General features: G+C 36.0%; 1 non-coding gene across 1 annotated transcript; it reads right to left on the minus strand.

Moving 5' to 3' along the window:
• Nucleotides 1-12,957: 12,957 nt before the first annotated feature.
• LOC132018854 (U6 spliceosomal RNA) lies at nt 12,958-13,062 on the minus strand. Its single transcript, XR_009404633.1, has one exon. It is a non-coding gene; the product is annotated as a U6 spliceosomal RNA (small nuclear RNA).
• Nucleotides 13,063-13,477: the final 415 nt, after the last annotated feature.

Here is a 13,477-nt window from a genome sequence, read left to right on the forward strand (position 1 = left end):
TTTTTTTTTTTTTTTTTTTTAAGATTTTATTTATTTATTAGAGAGAGAGAGGGGGAGAGAGCGAGCACAGGCAGATAGAGTGGCAGCAGAGGCAGAGGGAGAAGCAGGCTCCCTGCTGAGCAAGGAGCCCGATGAAAAATTAAATTTTAAAAGAAATAACTAAGTAGCTTAACTGGACAGAAATGTCAGTTTGAACTGAAATATAGCTCAGTTTCTTTTAAACCTTTGCAAGGGAGTCACAGAAAAAACAACAACGACAGCATAACTTTCATTGGTGGCAGAAATTGCTAACAACACCAGAGTAAATCTGCTGGTTGTGAAACATGTAAGGACAGATCTGAAGAAGGGGAGAGAAATGCAAAACACATCAGATGCAATTTTATAGTGGATAAAATTAAATCAAAGGAAAAAGCAAGTTTACTAGAACATAAATATAAATGATAAAATGAGAACTACGTTTTCTAAAATAAGAATGTGTCCCTTAAGTAAGTATTTCAGTAGTATCTATAAAATCAACTCAAGGATTTAAAATTCTATAAACAAAATTTTAAATATTCTATTTCTGATGTAGACTAAAAGCTAGTGACTTGATTATATTGTTTCTTTTTAGAGCTCACAACCCACCACAACAATCACTGCAGCAAAAGAATTAAATTGAATTTGTATTATATCTTAATAACAAATATGGTACAATCACCATATTAGCTTTAATAGACTTCATTTGCTTTAATAAGTTAGATTTGAGGGGCGCCTGGGTGGTTCAGTGGGTTAAAGAGTCTGCCTTCGGCTCAGGTCATGATCCTAGAGTCCTGGAATAGAGCCCCGCATTGGCCTCTCTGCTCAGAGGGGAGCCTGCTTCCTCCTCTCTCTCTTCCTGCCTCTCTGCCTACTTGTGATCTCTGTTTGTCAAATGAATAAATAAAATATTTTTTTAAAAAAGTTAGATTTGAAAATATGCAGGTAATGCTTTTTCTAAGTCATTGAGATAACCAGTACAACTTTCTTCACTCTGGGAACAGAACAAGAAAAAAATTACTCAATAGACTAAGACATAGGTTACATTACAAAAATTAATTAATAAAAAATTTTAATTTTCCTGTTGTTTGACAAGACATATTAACCTAAATAGAAGAGATTTGTAAAATGTGTTCAGGTTAGAATGAAAAATTTCCTTTCACTTTATTTTAGCTTTTTTTTCTTTTTATTCCAAGCTCACAGTGCTGATTATGTGACTATCAAAAGAAACCTTAACCTATCAACCAGGTTTCCAACAAGCAGTTTCTAGGAACTGTACAGTTCAATTTGTGTAGGTATAACAAAGAAACAAACAAACCTATACACAGATTACCACAATAATAAAAATGATGTAGTTCTTAAGTTTATATCAATAAAAACTTATTTTAATTGATCTGTCTATCCATTTCAGTAGTTAAGTAGCTTTGAGATTTGGAAAATTGAATATAAACATCTTTCCAGATAATAAACCATAAAGAAAAACAACTATATATATATATATTCTATATTGTCATACATGTACTGTCCATCACTGAATATGTATAGAGAGACATAGTCTACATATACATATATCTACATATCTATATCTGTATTTATGTGTACACACACATATATACACATACACAGAGACATATATTTGTAACTTAAATTCTGTGATTGTGTACCATACTGGAAACAATATGAACAGAGTTTGATCTAATTTAAGCAGAAAAAAAAAATCATGTTTTCTTTTGTTCTAACTTGAAAATATAAATCCTGTCCCTTTCTTGAGTTCAATGAGTTTGCCTTAAATGGCTTGACACCACTGTGTTAGCAGGGATAGTCGGAACCCCCGGAATTTCTAAAATGTATTAAAATAAAAGACTCTTTCACTAACAAATTCCACTAGAATTATCAATTCTTCACCACTGAAGTTTAGTCATTAGGCAGATGGATGGGTGGGTTTTTACTCCTCCTATCATTTTTAATTGTCATGGAATGACTTTATCCTCCCTAAACCAGTACAATGTATGCTGCTCTTGCTTCAGTTGAAAAGGATGCACCCTAGAAGAGATAAATTATTCCATTATCACCAAAACATTTATTAAATGTCCATATTTTTAGGAGGCAGGGCTGACTGTTGTAGACAGGAATTAATTACATTCAATTCCTGCCTCATTGGAGGTGAGAGTGTGAGACGTCCAGGCAGCCATGATGCAGGCATCCGAAGACCATGCATCAAACACCGGGAAAGAGATGAGTTGAATAAGTTGCTATCACGAACATTTGCACCCTGGAGCAAAGTATATCAGTGAACTGGGTGAAAAAGGAGACCCTCCGGAGATGCATGTCACAGTGATTCACAACCACTCCACCGATCATGTAGGAAAGACCTCTGCCAAAAGAAATCCCAGGATTTAACTGAGCGCTGTTAAAATGAGAATGTGATAAGAAGGAGTAGGTGCAGTGGGATTTTTTCCTAAATCTTCCATATCTCATTCCAGAAATTACCAAAGGGAAGGGGTTGCCAACTGTATCTGCTGTACATATTTTTAAAATGCCTTTGTGCTGGGAGGAAGAGGGGTCAAATAGGAAATGAGCTAGTTGTCGGCAAACGTCATGGACAGCTACACTAGAGCAGTGGATACCTTTCATACTGGTTGAGTTTTAAGTGCATTCTTAGAGAATTATACCCACTTTATTCATCACACACCCCTAATACACCAACATACTACTACCTCTCCTTTACTCCCCGGCTCTAAGTGGTTACCGGATCTTACGAATTCTACCACATTTCTCTCAATTCACCTCTCTTTCAACTTTTGCAAAACAATCAAATTAACATAGATTGTTCATCTGTTCTTTCTGAATAACGGTAATAACTGCCTCACAATTTTTTTGATTTGTAGTCTATCTACCAATTCTTTCCATAGTAAGGCCACACGGCCTATTAATTTGAGGATAATTTTTTTCAAAAATATGCATCATACAATACAATTTTGCACTTTAAAAATTCAAGAACTTTCCATCAATTGGGTAATGAACTTGACTCATCAAAATAATAGATAAATAACTCTGATATATCAATTTTTTTCTTAGGAACTTCTCAATCACTGCCTTCCTGTTTCCCCATCTCAGCCACAAGTTTGATGAACTCATTGTGAGTTTTCACGCTTAATCTGTATGTGTATATATTGTTTCCTCTGCCCGAAATACTGTCTTCTTTCTTCTCCACTTGAATAGCCCTTCCTTTACCACCCATATCAGGTCTAAATGTTGTCTCTCCTATATGGTTTTCTGATGTGTTCCAAGGTACTTCCTACTGTTTCACTCATGACATTTTATGGGTCTGATTCTTTCAGTGTACAAGACCTCTGAAAAGGCAGACACAGGGTCTTGCTCATGTATCCTAACTTACCAACCCTATCAGTGAGTTAATGTCATCTCATTACATATTGATTTTTATTTTTTTAGTGATTTCAGTTACATTGTTTCATTTTATGCTTTCAAAGATTTTTTAAAGTATTACACCACGGATGTTGTTTCCATATAAGAGATAAGGAAATTGAGCATTAAAGCCAACAAATAAATAAGAGTTTTAGTTTTGTTTAAAATGTTTGCTTTGTTTTGTTTAACTTACAGTCCATATATCTTTCCAGTATATCATAGCATTTATTATATAAACACTACATTCAATCTCTTGTGAGTATGTGTGAATTTCCCTCTGCTAGAGGGTAAAAAGAAATATTATCCCTTTATATGTACATGACTTTCTTTGAACATTCATTAAGGATCAGGATAATATAACCAATAAAAAATCTCTTATCTTTTATTTCTTTTATGTTGACTCTAATCTCATCATGGCATAAACTATGGCTTGACAGATGATCCAACCAAGGTATTATAAAACATTTTTGATAGGTGCTTTAGGATAGTGGTTTATGAAATAATTGTTGAGGTCAACTACTATGAACAGAGCATTCCAAAAGTCTTAGCACAAAAGTTCTAATAGATCATATCCTTTGTGCACTTTAGGGGAGGTAACCATAAATTTATTTTGATAATGTTTACATCAGTTGTTATGTTTTATTTTTCTTATGTGCAAAACAATGAGTATTAATATAAGTGAAAAGCTGTGATAAATAGGGGCAAATGCAAAAGGAACTAGTTAATGTTGTTCCTACATTCCTATGTTGAAAATAAACCAGATTTAGTTTTCATCATACATGAGAGGAAGGGGTGGGGAATGATATTAGCCAATATAACCAACTGATTTTTCTTTCCATCAAACAGCAAGATTTAAGTATGTAGATAGGGAAATAATGAGAGGAAGAATATTCAGACATTTTTAGAGCTCTAAAAGGTAAAACAAATGATTAGATGATGGTTTTTGTGGTTTATAATACTGTTGTTTTCTATAAACAACAAAGCAACTCAAGCAGCTTTTAGTGGGGCACATGGCTTCAATTGGTTCTATAGCAGTTGTGATGGTTCATTCACATTGGGTCACCTGATTGATCCCTATTTGTGTGCACAGCCAGGCATTTATAAGCAGATACTGGCGATCTGTTAAGTGACTTTCTTCTAATGAACTGTATGTGTAAAAAGATCTCTCTTTATCAGAATATTTACAGCAAAATTTGGTAAATCATGTAAGATTCAGGAGAGAAGACATAAATCAAAACTAAAATCTTGATTTCAACACCTTGAACTCTTGCTGTGTGCTTTGTCACTCTTGGGCTTTAGTCAAATGGTTAATGAGACCCAAATTATTTGAAATGCATGTCTCTGAAATTTAAGTGGGATGCAACCACATTTGTGTACAGAGCTATTAAAATGATGAAATCATTATATGGTATCCAAGGATAAGAGACATTATAAATATTTAGTCTTTCATGGTCACAAACTACTTAAATGGATGAATATAGTCTAGTCATTGGTTTATGGTTCTAATAACCTCCAGGAAATGTCAAATTCACATGTTGTCCCAGAACACAAGATTTAGCTTTTGGATTTTTAATTTAACTAAAAGATGTGTAAAAGCACACAGTCATCCAGCTCCCTATTGGCTCCACATCTGTGTAGGATTATATGCAAACAATATTTGAGCTAGCACTGGCAGTCACATAGCTTTGCTGGCTTGAATGTAATTAATTGTATTTTTTTTTAAGATAGACACAAAAAGAATGGAGGAGGACAATTTGGAGAAGCACTGTTTTCAGCAATAATCTTACATATGAGGTAAGGCTCCAAGTTGCCAAAATGGAATCTGGAAATAGAGATCCATCAGCCTTATGTCTAACGTAAATCATAATTGTTCTGAAAATGATTAACGCTGGGTGACAGCCAAGGTTCCTTTGATAAAATAGTACTTAGTTTGATTTCATAACTGAGCAGACAGGAAATGGCTCACCTTTTGGTAATGAATTAACTCTCTCATAGAGGGCTATAGTAATTCCAAAATATAAGCCCCCAAATTGTCCAGGATGCCAGGAAATTAAACAGAGTTTCCAAGAGTAACAAACAGTTGCTCTTTTTCTATCATTGTCTTACATTCATTACTTTTATTTTTATCTGCAGATATTGGTGGACAATGTAACAATTGCTCAAGGAACTTCTTAGAAATTCTCTCTGTGGATTCGGCTTCATCAAAGTAGAAGTTAGTAAACAATGGTTTGACAGTACTCCTTGGTGACTTTTTCAGCTTGCAAAAGTTACACAAAATATTTTTCAATACTTTGTAATAAGGAGAGACACAGAGCCAATTCCCACTTCCCATAATTTGTCAAATGTAGTCATAAAATTGTAATAAGATCTTGAAATTTCCTGATCCCTGGAACAAAAAAAAAAAAAAAAAAAGCAAAACGAACAAAACCTAAAAAACAAAAACAACCTCCTTGCCCCGCAAACTAAGTTGTGTCTCTGTCATCATGTGGTATATGCAAATGCCTCTTTTAGAGACTCGTCTCCCCATTCCACAACATAATCCCTATATACAACATTGCCAAGTCCAGGATTTTCCTTCCCATGGGGATAACTTAAATCCATCTAGAAAATGATTTGATCTGCAGAATGCAGATCATTTTAAACTGGAATGAAGAATAAAGCTTTGGAGACAGCACAGAATGTGGTTATAGTAGTCCACGTTAAAAATGACCAGAACATCAACATGGGATTTGGCTAGACTAGTGTGGTTATTAATGAACAAATGTTCTTTCCTCAACAGGGGAACTGCTTCTACTCCTTGTGGTTATGGGAATAGGAAATGGAAGGAGACAACACTTTACTGGCAGACACATTACTGACCCTGCAGAGGCAGCAAGAATAATGAGCAGAGAAGGCTTTAGAGAAGACTGTCCTGCCAAGCAGAATAATTGCTGCAGGAAGTACAGGATACATTGGACATGATGTTGACTGGGTTGGATCATCTTCCATCAGTAGGATGGATCAACCAAATGGATTGGTGAATCAAATTATCCTAGAATGTTGAAATCACTGGGTAGGAAGCAAGGGCATCCTAATTCCTGTCCATTTGTGAGTCATGGATATTGAAAGGAACCAACTTTTTACTTCACTTACAGACATGTATGGACAGTTACCTGCTAACCATATGTCTGGAATGGTCCTGAGTTTAGACATTCATTCTACAATCAGAATGTGTTCTGATTTCTTGTTAAATGAATATGGCAATCAAATAATGTTGAAATGCAGTTTTAGACTAGCACAAATCTCCAAGTTAATGCTTAAAACGAACAATGAAAAGGGTCAGGATTTTTTTAAATTATAGATTTTAGCAGATATGTTTGGTTAGAAATGAACAAATAATAAATGTTTATTTGATATTTTGTTTATTTCATGTCTCTAAGTGGTTTACTTATGACAGAATCAAATCCTTATGAAAAACATATTTGGAACTAGAGTCAATATACTCTAATGTATAAAACAGATGAAGCAGAAATAAATAATGAAAGAACATAAATAAATAAAATTAAGTGAGAAAACAAGCCATGTTACTCTAGGCTAAATAATATCTAAACAGGCCCCTCCTTAAAAGCAGATATTCCATTTAATGTTTTTTTCTCTTTTTGCTAACACTTTGACTTAGGGAGCTCAGAGAATATCTTCTCCTGGGAACAAAAGCACAATTAAAGGAGTCAAGCAGAGGGACAAACCAGTACTTACCTCTGCTACTTAGAACTTGAGGCATAAGTGGATAATTGCTGAACGGCTTTTGCAGGACTCTATTTTTGAGATGTTTAAAATTCTTCCACTAACAATGTATTTTTCCACTTGCGATTTATTATTGAATTTTAGAGCAGGAATTTATCGAGTCTCTAAAAAACAATTTGTTTAAATGAAACTGCCCCTGGAAAGGGTCAGAACATTATGAGCAGACACTCAGGCCGTTTTCATTGTAATCATGTTAGAAAACCTGGCTTGCTGGAAAGGGAAAATAAGATGACCCTCTAAGGAGCTGTGGGAAAAGGAAAATGGGTGCCTCTCCCAGGAAGAAATGGAAGTGAAAAGGTATTAAAATGGGCTTTCTCTGCAGTTTGCCCTGCTCTGCATACAAAGGGGTCCAGCTCTGGCTGCTCTTCCTGATCATATGCTTGGCAGTCAGCTGAAAGTCTGCACGGAGAATGCCACAGTCACGGCAGGATTGTTTCTGTATTGAAAAAGCAGAGACCAACTTCTTGGCACTCCATCAGAAGAGATGTGATTTCCTAACGAAAGTGGAATGCTCAATCAGAAGAGTTGGAACTTTCCCCTCTGCCACGGAACCTGGTGAATGGTTTGAGTTTTTCCAAAATTATTTCAAAATTTAGCTGCTAAAAGGCTGGGCCGACCATTCCAATTTTTCTTTCAATTTTGCATTTTGTTGGATGCTTCCCTCAAGTCTTCCAGGATAGTTCAGTCATTAGTCAGAGCTGGAAGGTTTATTATTTATTTTGACAGTCACCAGCCTATTTTGTCAAATAGTACACATTACGGCTCCATTTGACAGGTGTTACTCTGAAAATCCTTCAGTTTCTTTTTCCTCCTTTGAGTGAGGCTTCTATATCTGCTGTCTTGTTTGCCTTCCCAAAGGAAGCACAGTACATTTTCTGGTTGATAAAAGCTTTGCTTTGTTGCTACTTTTCAGTGACAGGTTAGGCAGCCATTGGTCAAAAACTTTTTTCTTGATTTAATCTAAATTTTGGTGATGTGCTTAAGCTGGAATCCAGTGGGAGATAAAGTAGAAGAATAAAAGAAAGGGTAATTGGCCCAGGGTAACTAGAGGCAAGAAAGCACTGCCGTTTCACCTCCAGGATGCATATTGTGAGGTTAGCCAGGTCAAAATGAGTTTTAAGTTTACTGGTGTGAGATTAGGTTAAAGGGAAAAAAAAGAGCTGCCTCATGTTTTTGATTCTCTCACTCAAGAAAATATAGGTGGCTCGGATGACATAGAAGAGAACACTAGGCCAGATGAGAAAGTTAGGTAGGTCCTTGTGGAGAAGGTGGCTTCTGAATTTATATCTATTTATTAAAAGATTTTACTTATTTATTTATTTTTCTTAACATATAATGTATTACTTGCCCCAGGGGTACAGGTCTGTGAATCATCAGTCTTATACAGTTCACAGCACTCACCATAGCACATACCCTCCCCAATGTCCATAACCCAGCCACCAATGGTGATACAGACAAAAGAAAAGACTGTGGAAGGGGCCTCTATAATGATACAAATGTAAGTGGGATGGTAAATTTGATTTTGGATGTGTTGTTTGGAACATATTATCAAACATTTGGGAATTAAGTTTTCTCTGATATTCATGGTCAATCATTGTTATCCATTTCATTCTCTAACTTCCTTATCTACTCGAATGCTGCTTCTTCAGAAAGCCTCTGACTGGCAATGAAGATGTTTCTCTATCACTTCCTTGATAGCTCTCTATCTTGTTAAGTCCTGTTTGTTTCTTTTTTCTTTTTCTTTTTTTTTTTTTTTAAGATTTTCTTTTTTAGTTTATTTGAGACAGAGAGAGGAGGGGAGGGGGAACACAAGCAGAAGCAGGGGCAGAGGGAGAAGCAGTCTCCCCACTGAGCAGAGAACCTGATGCAGGGCTCAATCCCAGGATCCTGGGATTAGGATTTGAGCTGAAGGCAGATGCTTAGCCGGCTGAACCACCCAGGTGCCCCTCCTGTTTTATGTTTCTTAATAGAATGTTTTACTATGTGACAGGAAGAAAAAGCAAGTATTTGTTTAATTACCTATTGTTAGTCTCCTTCTGTGTTTCAGCAGTACCGTGCAGTGTAACATACTCCCTTAACACTAAGTGGATAAAATGCAACATGTTTATTAATTACAATTATGTGGTTCAGGAATTTAAGCAGGGCCCATCAGAGATGATTAATCTCTGCTCTGTTGTGTCAGCAGGGTTTACTTATTCAGATGGTAGCTGAGTTGGAGGATCAAGAATGGCCTCATTCACTTGTCAGGGACCGTACTGCTGGGCTATTGGCTGGGGCTCCTCTCTTCACATAGCTCCTTTCTCCAGATGGACAGCCTGGGCTTTTTTATCAGAAGCCTCAGGATAGCAAAAATGCCATATCTCATAAAGCCTTCATCCTGAACTAGGACAGCATCACTCTACAACATTCTATTGGTCAAATCAAGTCCCAAACCAACCCAGTTTCAAGAGGAGAAGAAATAGTTTCCATTTTTTAAGAAGAGTTGCATGCATAACATAAGGTTGCTCATTTATTACTATTTCTTTCATTATGTCATTGAAACACTGTTGAATACCATACCCACATATCCAATACTGATTGATTTCTTTCTTTAACTAAAATCTTTTATCTCTATGTGCTCATAGGTATTTCTTCTTATATGACCTAGTATCACTTCAGAAACAATATATTGCAAATGAACTCATCTTTCCTCCCATGACAGTTTTTTTTTCTCCTTATAATTCTTCTATTCCATAAATGCTACTATCTCAGGCTTTTATTATCACCAAGGATTTAAAACATGGAGTTACCTCTCTCTCTTCTTTTTGCAATCGGATGCAAGCAAAAGCACATTTGAAAATTGTTTTACACAAATTGCTATACATTACTTTGGTAGTGTGGAATTGAGTGAATGACTTAACCTTTCTGATCCTATTTATTTATCATTTCAAATTGATATGATACTTTCATCTCAGGGTGATTGTGGAGATTAGTTTTGGAAAAAAAGAAAAAACTTTCTGGAGAAACTGAACAGGTGAAGTACTCACTAAATGCAAATATATAACTTCAAGAAATCTTTCTATGGTACTCATGTACACGGTATTGATTGGCAACATTTTACATACATACTATATCTTCACAATTACGTAGTAAACTACTTGAAAGCAGTGACTTCCCAAAATTCTTGGCATGGGGCCATACACATTTAGAATTAGGAACATGATAAAGCCTGTTGATTAACACATTAATATTACTTTAAAAATAGAAGCACTATTTTGAGGGGAGGGAGTAAATGTGAACTCACTGGATTTACTGACATTAAGGTAATGCATATTAGTTTGTTGTTGTTTTGCATTCTACATTATGCTGTCTTCTCTATAAAGCCAACTTGAAAGAAATGTGTATAAGAAAATAAGAGGGTTGATGCAAAGAGACCACTGCTTTTGACAGTCAGAGGGTTTTCAAAATCTAATGCCAGATGTTGGGTCAATCTTGGGAATCATAATTCCTTTTAGTTTTACATTAAGAACCTTATATCTCCTTTTAAGACATCCAGTAATATTGCAGCAATTACATTTTGAGGAAAAACCATTTTAGAGACCAAATGCTTTCCCCCTTCTCTGAAATATGATTATTTCAATTACTAGTAGCAACAATTAATCACTAACTGATTCATCAGCCTGCAGCTGGGATTGGAGAGCTGACTTCCTTTCTTTATTCCTATTTTATGTTCTACTGTGCTCAGCAGGGATTGAGTAATAGCAAGCTAATAACCTTTCCCTACCCTCAATACCTTATTCTAATACCAGCAAAGAAGAAAATTTTGAATATTTTCCCAAGTACAACTTTCTTCCATACATTTCTGAAGGGAACTTTAGCATTACAAGTGTTGATCCATTTTGCTGTAAGAATAAGACATTATAGAAAGATATTTCCTTAAGGTTTGACCAACCACTATTTGCTATGTTTCATTAAACAACTCGTGCTAGAGGAATTGTATATGTAACTCATTCTAAATAGGTAATGCTTTTCTATTTCTTGGAATTTGTCTGAGTCATATGATTGAGATTTATAATATATTAATATGCCCATCTACTCAGCAATAGATCTTCAAACATTCTAGTATTCTGACTATGAATATGTTGCATTTCTTTGAACTCAGTGAGAAAATACCATAATCTATTTCAGTTGTTATGAGGAGGTGCCAGAAGCTTGACCTAGGAGAAGAATACTCATGCTTTACTTCAGAGGAGTACCTTCTCCTATAGCAAGGATTCTCAATTAAAAATCCATCATAGGGGCACCTGGGTGGCTCAGTGGGTTAAAGCCTCTGCCTTCAGCTCAGGTCATGATCTCAGGTCCTGGGATGGAGCCCCGCATCAGGCTCTCTGCTCAGCAGGGAGCCTGCTTCCTCCTCTCTCTCTGCCTGCCTCTATGCCCGCTTGTGATCTCTCTCTGTGTCAAATAAATAAATAAAATCTTTAAAAAAAATCCATCATAAACTTCTGAGCCACAGGGGTGGCACAGTTGGATGGGTGTCTGACCCTTGATTCCAGCTCCAATCTTGATCTCAGGGTTGTGAGCTCAAGCCCTGTGTTGAGTTCCATACTAGGTGTGGGACTTCTTTTAAAAAAAGGGAAAAAAAAAATCCAGACTACAAACTATCTGCAAACATCCAAGCACAATTTATGTCATTGGGCATTTTCTATATTTTTTATCAGTTTCTCCAAAATATTAAAACCAATCCCCTGAGTTCCTCTCAGGACATACCGAATAACCTTATATATAACCACATTAATTTAGTCACTTAATTATTTTAAAGTCTAGTATCCTATGAAAATGTTAGTTATAAGTTCTATAGATTAAAGTCTACTCTACTTAATATAACTGAAATCATAATCAGTATGCATTAGTAATAGAGATGAAGAGAACTCAGTAAGATCTGAGACTTTACCCTACCAATGTGTCAAGTTAGCTTGCTATAGTTTTGTGGGTGCTGCGGGAAGACATGAAACTCCTGAATCAGAAACAAAAAGTTTACTACTTATAGCAATAGTAGTCATCAGAGTATCAGCGTTTTATGCTGGTGTCCCACAAGTCAATGTTAAGTGGGGCAAGTGCCTGCTCACACATCACGATTTGAATTATAAGAGTAGAATTCCAACTGTAGGAAAAATGAATCTTTTATAATGGACAGTAAACCTGACTAATCTTTGCCCCAAAGAGACAATATCTGGATAGTAAGATCCATGGAGAATTGTCTTCTAACTATATTCATTCCTTGATGCAACACTGTTTTGACTTCTGGAAAAATTTCCTATGAGTACACTACTTTGTCAGGCACATTGATCATTATGACTCATAGAGATTAGGACTAAATCTGTTAAATTTGTCTCATACTACATTTAATTAAGGTTACTATCACAGGACTCTGAGCATCAGGATGAGGCAATATTCAATAATAACACCAAGTGTCCTAGACCCAATCAGCTAGGTAAATCTCAACCATCTGGATCCACCTTAGAAATCCAGGTGTATTTCCCTTTAAGTTTCCACACTGACCTTTCCACTTGGCTCAAGACATTAATCCAGATACAACTGGATATATTAGAGATCACACAGATTCTACCTTGCCCTGCAAGTAGAAAATCTACAGCCAATATCATCTATAACAACCCTGGCCACTGAGTTAAGGCTAACCTGAATGCATTCTAGGACTGAGGTGGTATCTTTGATCACCTCAACTAATATCAAAGACAATATCACCTTTTCTTCATGAATTTGTGTCATCCTTAGCACAGAGGCCACACCAATCTTCTCTGTATCATTCCAATTTTAGTGTATGTGCTGACAAAGCAAGTGCTTGTATCTCTTTTTCCAATAGAATTTTCTAATTCTTATTTTTCCTATAATGATTCATATTGTAGGGAAAACTGACTATGAAGTTGGTGTTAAGTAGCAAATCAGCTACCTCTCTGGGAAGATTCCCCAAACTAAGTGCAGTTCATTTTGGAGACACAGAATAGTGGTTCAAGGGCTACATTATATACTGGGAGTGTTTCCTTAAAATCTTGGAGATCTCTTAGAATTACTCCTAAGAGGATAATCATCATTTCGGGGGGAGGGGGGAGAAACGAGCTAATACTTGGCTTCCACCCAAGACCTCTAATCCCAAGAGTATACTTGGTATCCCCCAAAAAAGAACTATTTGCAATTACAGAAGCTCCTGGAGTGGAATCTACGTCACCCGGAATCACAAGTTGATATTGTTCCA

This window comes from Mustela nigripes, chromosome 5 (assembly GCF_022355385.1).
Source record: "Mustela nigripes isolate SB6536 chromosome 5, MUSNIG.SB6536, whole genome shotgun sequence".
Classification (NCBI taxonomy): Eukaryota; Metazoa; Chordata; class Mammalia; order Carnivora; family Mustelidae; genus Mustela; species Mustela nigripes.